Source organism: Schistocerca nitens, chromosome 2 (assembly GCF_023898315.1).
Source record: "Schistocerca nitens isolate TAMUIC-IGC-003100 chromosome 2, iqSchNite1.1, whole genome shotgun sequence".
Classification (NCBI taxonomy): Eukaryota; Metazoa; Arthropoda; class Insecta; order Orthoptera; family Acrididae; genus Schistocerca; species Schistocerca nitens.
The window spans coordinates 538970591-538983489 of record NC_064615.1 but is presented as its reverse complement, the minus strand read 5'-3'; positions in this window follow the sequence as shown (position 1 = coordinate 538983489).

Sequence of the window (12899 nt, the reverse complement as noted above, 5' to 3'; positions counted from 1 at the left end):
TCACTGACAGTGGCAACACGCGGGTCCGGCGTATACTAATGGACCGCGGCCGATTTAAAGGCTACCACCTAGCAAGTGTGGTGTCTGGCGGTGACACCACAGCTTATTTTGTTGCCTAGATACCAGAATTGTTAAATTCGTCTTGTTCACGAGTGCCTATTCTGACATTAAGTTTCCCGCTGTTCTCATTTCTGCTACTTCTCATTACTTTCATACTTCTTCCATTCCATATTCTATACTCATTAGACTGCTCATTCGATTCAACAGATAATGTAATTCTTCGCTGATGATAGTGTTCCGGCAAATCGACAAGCGCCGGCACCAATATGAAGAACGCAAGAGCAGAGAAGGCTGTGAGACGACGTCAGCCAATATCCCGCTGAGTGGTACCGCACCACGACAGGAGCGGCCTCTATACGAAGAGAATGTAAGCGCCGCTCCTGCCTGCCTCTGCCAGGAGCAGAAGACGGACACTGGTAGAGAGGCCTAGATGAGCAGTGATATTAACGATAGCCGTGACACATGAGCGAGTGTGAAAGCTTAAATGGACACTGTACATAGTGAAGGACACTCACTGTTCCCATGTCGCCCATCGCTTGTGACAACTCGTTGTAGCTCCAGACTTAAGTATTGTCAATCTTCTTTATTGTAATAAAAAATGTTAATGTGATTTGCTTGAATTGTTGTATAGCTATCCGAGCAGGTAGCAACCTTTAGGCACCCTGTAAGAGGAGAGTGGGCAAGACCCACAGATGGCAGAATCATCAACGAATCTTATTACGGTTATCCTTTCACCTTCAGTTGTAATACCACTCTTGCACGTTTGGTATATTTTCGTCGCTGCTTCTTCTACGTATAGATTGAAGAGTGGGGTCGAATGAATACATCCTATTCTTTCACCCTTTTTAATCCGAACACTTCGTTCTTGGTCTTCCCATCTTATTCTTCCCTCTAGATTCTTGTGTATGCTTTATATCACTTGTCTTTCCCTATGGCTCTCTCATAGTTTTCTCAGAAATCCGAACATCGAGCCGGCCGCTGTGGCCGTGCGGTTCTAGCCGCTTCGGTCTGGAACCGCGTGACCACTACGGTCGCAGGTTCGAATCCTGCCTCGGTCATGGATGTGTGTGATGTCCTTAGGTTAGCTAGGTTTAAGTAGTTCTAAGTTCTAGGGGAATGATGACCACCGATGTTAAGTCCCATAGTGCTCAGAGCCATTTGAACCATCTTGTAGGTCCTGTAATCTCTTTGCAGTAAAATCGACTGACTATACAAAACGTATACCATAGGAGATCACTAGAGAACACTTTTCTTTAAGGCGATCAGTCCAAATGTAAATCAAAACCATGATGTTCGAAACACTAGGAAACACGTCATTAGAGATGGGCCAATCGTCAACGCTTTTAAACTCAATTTTTTTTACAGTATGTGACACTTCAAAATCACTACCACGAGCATTAGAATTTGAATTAACTAACTCCATCACATAAGTCATTTCAGCAATCTTTTGGCAAAATTACATCTTTTTATGGATATTTTGATACAATACCTGAACTCTTAAAGTTCTGACATTTCGAAGTATTTTGCGTTTTAAAAGTTCTTACCACACCTGTGAAACGTCGTTCTTGATAAGAGTTGCTTATGATAAACTGGATGTTGAACTAACCTGTTGAAAGCAGCGTAATTAACAGCGGCATGTGTTCTGTGCAAACCACAAAATTAACATCGTATCACCGGTAATTTCTCATGAGTGACCAGTTATTTGTCCACATGTCTAAACATTAAACGACATGAATAACATTTTTGTTCTGGATCCAGATTGAAACCAAGCACCTATAGCCATTGCAACTAAGCAAAGCTTTTGTGCCTGACCGAGACTAGATCACAGCAACGTTCCTCACTTGTGAATAGGCATAAAGAGTCGTGAAATATCGGAGTTTTCACAAGTACTAGTTAGCAAACGTCAACTTGGAAATTTTTGTGCTCTGCCTACAGTCCTGTCAAGGCCTTTATGCGCATGTTGTCTAACCACCAAAAACAGTTTCCGCGGCTCTCGGCAGTGCCACACACTTTGGCGGCAGAGATTGACGCCAAAGATACATGGGTCGTGGTCAGAGAACGCAACGGGCCAGACTTCATCAGTCTGCACACCACCAACGATATCACGCGAGACAAACACGATGGAGGCGCCTGAAAGAATGGCTAGTGAAATGGGTAAATCCGGGACGATCACCATGAACATGCTCCCGAGAGACCGCGAGAGTCCACAAGAGTGAGGTACTGGAGAATAGCTGATAGCGGGGCATACGGAAAGTCACGCGGCAGTTGGTCTTTTGGTACCCGGTAGGAGATAAAATCGCCTCCCATGATCAATGCATCCTGCTGACCCAGGAAGAGAGGCGTAACTGCCTCGGAGAAGAAAGTGGAACGTTCGTGGCGGTGACCCAAACCAGATGGCGTATGGATGTTGATGATCCTGACGTCACTAAACGTGAGATCCATACCTCTGGCATCAGGGAGATAGGCTACTGTATCAGCATGGATACTGTCATGTAGGAGGATGGCCACCCCACTAACAGTAGGGGAAGCATGGGAGACGTGTGTTGTGAATCCATGAGTAGCACAAAATGCAACTCATGAAGGAGGGCGTCAATGTCCGCAGCATACAGTATTTCATGGAGTACAGCCAGTTCGTGACGTCCGTGAATTGCAGTGACATTGATCGTGGCTATGCGATTAGTTAGAAAAGCTAACATCACCATGAAACAAGTGATAAAAACACGAGGGAATCACAGAGAGCTCCCTGATACGCCTCTGTAGAAGAGTAAATCAATGTCGCGGGGAGGGAGACGTCCCCACCAAGTGTGTTCCATCGCTCTGTATACTTCCAAAGCTTTCATCGTCAGCTGGGCCGGTTAAGGGGAACACAATCAGGGGTGGGCCCACAGGAAGCGTCAGACAGAGAAATTCAGGTAACCCCATCAGACGCAGGTCGGAGAAGCTCATCGACTGTACGTGGACGCAGACGGGAGGCGGAAGAGGGGAAAGACGTCGTGTTCTCAGGTGCTAGGGCGTCAGAGAACAGCGCTTCATCAGGAGGAGCGTCGTCATCCTATGTACACATCAGATGGAGGCCATCATCAGAAGGAGTATTGAAGTGTCCGAACTTGGCATGGAAAAAGGATAGGATACGTGGTAGGACGAACCCCGGCTAAGTACATCATTTTTCCTTAAGAAAATATAACTTTATTTCAAAATATGCCAACAATCAGAATGAGAAATGAAACCACAATCTTCTCCTGCACCTTATGTATTGTAATGAACAGTACGTTTCTCTTACAAAATCAGTCTGTAAGAAACGAGAAATATCAATTTAAGCAACAAGCTTCACTCACACAAGCATATTTAAAAAAGGAAAAATAACAATAATTGAAATAACCATTATCAAAATATGTAGGCCGTGGGTACGCTTACCCAGCAGGGGCCACTGTTAAACCTCTGTAGACAACGAGTTAAAGTAACCCAAAATTTCAAACGTCCGTGCGGCCCTTAAATAAAACACACATAACAGTGTAATTAAGTAAAAGTTAGTAATTTAAATTATATAAGAACAAGAAACAAGAATCAGTCCTCCGAGACAGAGGGCAAATTTACTTAAGTCTGATAATCTTCCAGTGAGTTACAAGAAATATGCAACCAAGTTAGGCCAAGCTGACCATCAAGAGCAATGGTTACAGATGGAATTTAAACGTTCAAAAACTCAAGTACAGTAAATGTTCGTGAACTCAGGTACAGAGAATAGATTCTTAGGCTCGTTACGTTAGATCACATACAGGAAAAACTCGAAAAGGGAATTACTTAAAACCATTCATCAAATGGGATATCCAGAAAACTTAAGTCGTTTAGCAGCTGCACCTGGAATCAACAGCGACATCTAACTGCCACTGGAGACGCCGTCAAGGTTCATGCACAGGCCGATCGAAATGCAGGCGTACGTACACACGGGCAGGCGCCGCGGTGATTAGTGCCACGGCTGAGAAACCAAGGCTGTCATTAAACAGCATACGTATTACGACACTTAAGTCGAGAATTCCGGCCATAAAGTCTTCAGGAGTGTCAAGATTAGAAAAAGACCTTCAAGTAATGTAACATTCGCTAAGCAATTGCTTAACTTTAAGTTAAGTGAATAAAGCTTAAACCTTTTAATTATAAGACGTAAATGCAATTGCAGTACTAAAACTGCAAATATAAAAGGATAAGTCACTTGAGATAACCAATAGCTGATTTACTAACAGACGTAGAATGCTCTTTTGAAACTACAGAATAATGAATATAAGCTTACCCGCCTGGCGTGGACTTGAGGCCTACCATTTAAAGATAAGATCGAGGTTACACACCCTCAAGATTTAAACCCATATAAAACATATTTAAAAGGACATTAGGTCAAATCACCAACTGATTCAACATTGCCCGAAACTTAGAACAGACGCGGAATGACTTAATGCAAAGGAACAACAAATGGAAACACCAGTGGACATTAAGCACCGCCGGCAGAATCGGATCAGAACCATTCAATGACAAATTTACCAATTCAGTCAATGGCGCATCTAAGTAAACATTTATGTAATCCTGGAGATTTTAACGGACCGCATTCCGTACAACACTTCTTATACACACATAAATCACTAAGAGAATCAGTAAAGTTACACTCGCGGCAACAAATAGATTACAGTAATTGCAAGAAAAAATTACCTTTCAAATTTCACAGGCGATGTTCAGTGAGAGAATAAACGCAGTATGTACCATAACATCTTTAGTACTCCTTATGCTATCACTCAAAAGAGTATTCCGGTCGCCAACATCCAAACAGCACACGGCGAGAACATTACGAAAGGCACAATGCTGGTGCCCTATCTCTCCAGAACCCAGAAGGCAGCCACAATGGCTTCGAATCCACCAAGAGGCGCCAACAGCCATCACGTCAACAGACCGACCGCTCAGTCCGCACCTGCTGTCGCCTCGTACCAAGACCAAGCCGCCAACCGCGGCATGGGTCCCGCCTGTTCATCGCTCACAAATAAACTGAGCGAATCAGTTTGGCACTAGCGTTTCCTACCGTGACGCCACTCAGAGTATCCAAAGATACCACAACGCCTCCATGGCTCAGGAATGGCGTTGCATCTTCCATTTCCTTGGCGACCGTTGCATCCCAACACGCTGTTCCGTGTCAGTTGAAGGGTGACTGTCCTCCGATATCTAGCCAGACGGCAGAAGAGCAGAGATCGGTACAGCTCCATAATCAACAACCAGGGGTCAGGGCAGACAGCCTGCGCCTGCTGACTTTTATCATTCGTTTGTACTGCCTCCGGCAGCCGTGTATGAGAGAGAGGCAGAACATCAATCGCGTCGCCGAGAAGAGTCGACGCCGGTACAGACTGATTCAGAGGGGGCGCAGCAGGCAGCGTAGGATGGAGGTACCACAGTGGGAACCATGGGAAGAGTGACGTCTCCAACTGGCGTCTGAGTCAGTCTATGTAGGAGACATCAAGAACGGACTTGACCTTTCTGGCCACAACCTTAGCAAGAGCGCGGCTGGCTACGGTACATGACGACAACCCTGCAGCCGGCGATAACGAAGTAGGAAGTCACGTGTTATCGTACGTCAGTTTTGATCTTACGGACACCATTGAGGACGCGGTAGGCATCGAATGTGTTCCATGTTCCAACAATGTGACTGAAAACATTGCGCAATGTTTAAAGACGGTCACCTCGACGTCCGACGGTACCTTACACGGGAGTTCGAAAAGCCTCAAACTCCGAAATCCAAAACAAGCACGATGGAGTCTATATGTCCGTCAGTGTTGGAAATGAGATCGTTAGCATGGCGCTGCAAAACATCGGCACAGAGCTCGTCATTCGACAGTTTTATGTAAAGAGTGGTACTGAGGATCGAGAAATGCGCCACGTTGCATATACTCTGCAGCAACGCCATCAGACGAAGACGTTTTGATCGTCCTTATACTTCACATCTATCTTTCATCATTACAACGGGCATAAAGAAACAGAACTACGCGATCGTCACTTCACACAAGCAGTATGCCCGTACGTATTGCCTGAGCAGGGAGCCATTTCTTGAAAGTGGTGGCGTCGACCGGCCGAGACAGGTGGCGCGCGGACCAGTGCGTCAAGCGCGCTCAGCCGTGTCCACTGCATCGTCGGCGCTCCCGCCAGAGCACAGCTGCCAGCCGGCCACCGCGGCATGGGGGCGCCCGCAGCTGGACCGCCGCCACACGCCGCCGCCGCCGCCGCCGCATCCAGCAGCCGGCAGGCAGAGCGTGCAGCTGCACGCCGTCGGGTGTCGGCGGCCAGCCTCGGTCATCTGCAGACGCGTAACTTAGGTCACAGTCACCAGTTGCCAGCAACCACTGCACAGTATCTTTTAAGCTTGTTTATTTTTATATTTTTAAAAAGTAGAAAACGGGAAAGTGGAGTTATACTGAAACTAAGATCAGTAAACACGAAGTCCACGTTTCGGAAAGAATGATGTCTTCAGTGTGAATACAGGTTAGGTGCAGCGCTACACACCAGTCAATTCTGTGCAATCTTCTTCATATCCGCATAACTACAGCGACCTACGTACGTCTGAACCTGCTTCTGCAGTCAAGCCTTCATCTCACTCTACAGTTTGTAACTCCACACTACCGTTTCCTAACAACCGGCATAAGTTTCTGTACTCCTAAATTCCTTTCAGTACGTACGTGTTCGCAGTTCGTGGTCGTGAGGTAGCCTTCTCGCTTCCCGCGCCCGGGTTCCCGGGCTCGATTCCCGGCGGGGTCAGGGATTTTCTCTGCCTCGTGATGGCTGGGTGTTGTGTGCTGTCCTTAGGTTAGTTAGGTTTAAGTAGCTCTAAGTTCTAGGGGACTGATGACCATAAATGTTAAGTCCCATAGTGCTCAGAGCCATTTCAACCAGCCAGTACATACGTATTAGCCCGCCCCGTTGGCCGTGCGGTCTAACGCACGGCTTTCCGGGCGGGAAGGAGCGCCGGTCCCCGGCACGAATCCACCCGGCGGATTTGTGTCGACATCCGGTGAACCGGCCAGTCTGTGGATGGTTTTTAGGCGGTTTTCCAACTGCCTCGGCGAATGCGGGCGGGTTCCCCTTATTCCGCCTCAGTTACACTATGTCGGCGATTGCTGCGCAAACAAGTTCTCCACGTACGCGTACACCACTATTACTCTACCACGTAAACATAGGGGTAACAAAATGGTTCAAATGGCTCTGAGCACTATGGGACTCAACTGCTGTGGTCATAAGTCCCCTAGAACTTAGAACTACTTAAACCTAACTAACCTAAGGACAGCACACAACACCCAGCCATCACGAGGCAGAGAAAATCCCTGACCCCGCCGGGAATCGAACCCGGGAACCCGGGCGTGGGAAGCGAGAACGCTACCGCACGACCACGAGATGCGGGCATATAGGGGTAACACTTGTGAGACGTTCCCTGGGGGGGGGGGGGGGGTCCACCGGGGGCCGAACCGCACAATAACTCTGGGTTCGGTGTAGGGCGGCGGAGTGGTGGACTGTAGAGATGGGCAAAACTGTTCTTTTCAGAGATTGGATCAGTACTGTTCACTCCCTGAAATGAATTAGCTGTTTTTCATGACTCACCACTCATTTACAAAAGAAAATAAATGAAAGGCACATTGCCCTTTAAACTTGGTTTATTCCAGTACTATACCTGTATTTTGATCTTATTTGATCCTATTTTGAAGTAACATAGATAATGAGTAAGAATTTTGTATTGTTTATTGAAATTTCCACGATATGACAAAGTTTTTGATTATTGATTTATTTTGCACTAGCGTGGTTTTTTGGGTGATCGGAAAATGTTGTAGCTTGAGATTTACATTAACAATATATTTGGCTATAATGTATTAAAATTTCATTAACCTCATACAAATACATCGCAAGCCATATATTTTTCCTTTCGAAGACGCCTAAAATCGCAAAATCCGTACCAGAATAAGAAAAAATATATAAATTTGACTGTAAAACGAAAGTGCTGCATATAGCCTTACGCAGAATAAAACAAGGAAAATATTGGTGTATCACATTTTGCGATACGTTTATCGGTTCGCTCGTAATTAAAGCGTAAATTCGAGTGTCCATAATAAAAATCCTATAGTAAGAGTAGTCATCAGGAACCTAATCTAATCAGTTTAAACAAATAAAAATAAAATAAAAACAATTGATGTATACATAACATAATAATGTAATATACATAGCGGTATTACTACGAAGAACAATATCCAGTGGGGACAAACTCCGATGCAGAGGCGCTGAGTCGAGCAGGTCGAGCCGCGAGCTGTATTACTGCGTGAGCTTAGACCGCAGAGACCAGAGTGACACCAGAGTCGCTTTGCTCGACGCTCTGGCTAGAGTCGAGACGGTGGGGTGAGCGTTGAGCGGGCGAGTTCCGAGGGTGGGGAGAGCTCACCCGCTCCGAGACAAATCGTCCGCTCCCTTGCGAGCAGGTTTTTGCAAGTAGTTCCTATGTTATCCGCTAGGTGGCTCTCTGTCCTGTTGCTGGCATCAACTGCCCAGAGGGCAGGACGTGCGACTGAAACGATCGCCCACAGAGTGCGATGCGAAGTTAAGCTGCGCCAGACACTGCACAGTGCACACGGCAGACGACGCACAGAGACGGCCCGGCATATGTGAAACACAAAATCCAATGGGGCACTGCACAATGCAGGCAGCCAAGGTAGAAGCAGGGCAGAGGCCGGCGCTGGCTGTGTTGTGTGGCGTGCACTGTGCTCTGACCAGCAGAGGCGCTGCTGATATGCTCCGTCTCTCTCTCTCTCTCTCTGCCTGGGAAACGTTTGGAGCTACCGTTCTTTTTTTCTGAATCACTGATTGTTCACTCCTTTGAAAGATTGAACTCTATGAATTAGTTCAAGAGCGGATCCCCCATCTCTAGTGGACTGCGGTAGTCGTCGTGGGGTTGTGGACCACTGCGGCTGCGGCGGGGACGGAGCCTCTCCGTCGTTTCTACGTCCGCGGTTAACATACAATACAATACGATACAATACATACGTATTAAGTATTCTTATTTTTGGATTCTTCCATCGCTTCTTGATAGAACATTTCCGTATTGAGGGTTGGATAACATTTAGGCGGTTTTTTGTTCTACTGACTTTTATTTCTGTGAACTAGTTTTTGGCTTGTTAGGTCATCTTCAGATAACTACTGGCTATTGTTTACAAGGAGTTCTTGTCCAGAATGTTTAGTTCGTGAGAACACAAGCTCTTTGTAAACAATAGTCAGTAGTTGTCTGCAGATGTGCTAATAAGCCAAAAACTAGTTCATACAAATAAAAATCAGTAGAACAAAAATACCGTCTAAGTGTTATTCAACCATCACTATTAAGTATTCGATCAACTCTTCTAATATTGCTCATTCCTCTGTAGCACCACATTTCAAAAGGGGACCAGGACACCAAGAACTAGCTGAAGGCAAGTCTCTTTCGCTTTATGCGAGGGACCAACTACGTTTCGTAAGTGAAGGTCACCATTTGCTAACTACTATACTTCACTCCAGTTGTTGTTCATTGTTATTGTCATATGATTTGCTCCCCAGACGTCCTAAATTAGTTAACTTGGAAGATTCTTGTGGCTGCTGTTTTATTGCATCAAAAAATTAAGTTTACAGTTTTTATATTAATTCCACTGATGAGCCAAACAATTTTGGCCACTTGCTTAACAAACAAACGTAAAAAAAAATTTTGCAACAACTCGGATCTGAGAGTTCCGGAACGTGTAGAGAAAACTGGAATCGAGATCAACATAAACATCATTTCCCCGCTTTTTATTGCTCATGAAAACCACACATTGCATATTGTACCACCATACAGCGAGACCTTCAGGGGTGGTGGTCCAGATTGCTGTACACAACGGTACCTCATATACCCAGCAGCACGTCTTCTTGCATCGATGAATGCCTGTATTCGTCGTGCCATACTATCCATAAGTTCATCAAGGCACTGTTGGTCCAGATTGTCCCACTCCTCAACGACGATACCTCAGAGTGGTTGGTGGGTCACGTCGTCCATAAACAGTCCATCTGTCCCATGCATTTTCGATAGGGTTCATTTCTGGAGAACATGCTGGCCACTCTAGTCCAGCGATGTCGTTATCCTGAAGGAAGTCATTCACAAGATGTGCACGATGGGGGCGTGAACTGTCGTTCATGAAGACGAATACCTCGTCAATATGCTGCCGATATGGCTGCACAGTCGGTTGGAGGATGTCATTCACGTATCGTACAGCCGTTACAGCTCCTTCAGTGATCACCAGCGGCGTACGTCGGTTCGACATAACGCCACCCCAAAACACCAGGACACCACTACCTTGCTGAACTCGCTGGACAGTGAGTCTAAGGCGTTCAGCCTGACCGTGTTGCCTCCAAACACGTCTCCGACCATTGCCTGCTTAAAGGCATATGCGACACTCATCGGTGAAGAGAACGTGATGCCAATCCTGAGCGGTCCATTCGGCATGTTGCTGGGCCCATCTGTACTGCGCAGCATGGTGTCGTGGTTGCAAAGACGGACCTTACCATGGACGTCGGGAGTGAAGTTGCGTGTCAGGCAGCCCATTGCGCAGAGTTTAAAGTCTTAACACGATGTCCTGTGGCTGCACGAAAAGCATTATTCAGCATGATGGCGTTTCTGTCAGGGATCCTCCGAGCCATACTTCGTAGGTAGCGGTCATGCACTACAAAAGTAGCCTTTGGGCCGCCTGAGCGAGGCATGTCATCGACAATTCCTATCTCTCTGTATCTCCTCCATGTCCGAACAACATCGGTTTGGTTCACTCCGAGACGCTAGGACACTTTCCCTTGTTGAGAACCCTTCCTGGCACAAAATAACAATGGGGACGCGATCGAACTGTAGTATTGACCGTCAAGGCATGGTTGAACTACAGACAACAGGAGCCGTGCAACTCCTCCCTGGTGGAATGACTGGAACTAATCGGCTCTCGGACCTCTCCGTCTAATAGGCGTTCCACATGCATGGTTGTTTACATCTTGGGCGGGTTTAGTGACATCGCTGAAAAGACAAAAGTACTGTGTCCGTGCTCCCTGCCGCCGTTGGATAAGCAGCTGCAGCAGCAAGTCGTATACCCCTAGCTTACTTATTTGTTACATAGTTTAATTCTTAATTTCTTTGCGTGTTTTTGGGTACTTGCATTGTTTAATTCATAAATTTCGGGCGTATTATAGTATTTGAGAATTTTAGCATCGCGCTTTAGTGTTTACTTCGTAGATTCTTACTTAAATTGCATGTGAGTTTCGTATAGGAGGTGTAATTTCGAGTTTTACTTACTGTAATCGTAAATTCAGGCAGATTGTAGCTCAGTCGTTAGGCATTTGTACAGGTTAGTTAATACATTCTTTGCGTGTTTCCCTTGCGTTATCTAGGCACTGACTCGTGTTTCAGTAACTGTTGTTCAACATCGATTAGAATGGACAGGGTCTGTGATTGCTGTGTTCGGATGAGGGCTGAGTTGGCATCCCTTCGCTCACAGCTGCAAGCGGCGCTGACTTCGGTCGCGCAGCTTGAGGCTGTGGCCAATGGGCACCACTGTGGGGAACCGGACTTGGGTATCACGGGGATATCAACCTCGTCCCGTCTGTCCCCAGATCGGTCTGCCGCTGTGGTTGCCCCGGTTGCTGCCCGCAGTGGGGCTGAGCCCTCGCCTGTGGTTGATTGGGAGGTCGTTCCAAGGCGTGGCAGGCAGCGAAAGACGTCCCCAGAGGCTGATCAGAAAGCCTCCCCGGTGCGTCTGACAAACAGGTTTCGGGCACTGTCTCTGGCTGAGCCAGATGCAGCTGCCTGCCCTGTTTCAGAGGATGATTCTCAGTCTTCAAGGTCCGGGCAATCACAGACGGTGGGCTTATTGGTAGTTGGGAGCTCCAATGTCAGGCGCGTAATGGGGCCCCTTAGTGATATGGCGGCTGAGGAGGGGAAGAAATCCAGTGTGGACTCCGTGTGCATTCCGGGTGGAGTCATTCCTGCTGTGGAAAGGGTCCTTCCGGATGCCATGAAGAGCACAGGGTGCAGCCAGCTGCAGGTGGTGGCACATGTCGGCACTAATGACGTGTGTCGCTTTGGATCTGAGGAAATTCTCTCTAGATCCCAGCGGCTATCTGATTTGTTGAAGGCTGTCGGTCTTGCTTACGAGATGAAGGCAGAGCTCACCATCTGCAGCATCGTTGACAGAACCGACTGCGGACCTTTGGTGCAGAGCCGATGGAGGGTCTGAATCAGAGGCTCAGACGGTTTTGCGACCGTGTTGGCTGCAGATTCCTTGACTTGCGCCATAGGGTGGTGGGGTTTCGGGTTCCGCTGAATAGGTCAGGAGTTCACTACACTCAGCTGGCAGCTACACGGGTAGCGGAGGCTGTGTGGCGTGGACTGGGCGGTTTTTTAGGTTAGAAGGCCTCGGGAAAGTACGGGGTGGGCCGCAATCTCAAAGGGTGCATGGCATATACAGGACGTACTTGGATCAAGGAACAGTCGGAATTGTAGTTGTAAATTGTTGTAGTTGTGGTGGGAAAGTCCCTGAGCTTCAAGCGCTAATAGAAAGCACAGAAGCTGAAATCGTTATAGGTACAGAAAGCTGGCTAAAGCCTGAAAGTGCTGCAGAAATTTTTACGAAGTCTCAGACGGTGTTCAGGAAAGATAGATTAGGCAGAATTGGTGGTGGAGTGTTTGTGTCTGTCAGTAGTGGTTTATCTTCGAGTGAAGTCGAAGTAGATACTCCGTGCGAATTGGTATGGGTGGAGGTTATACTTAACAGCCGAACTAAGTTAATAATTGGCTCCTTCTA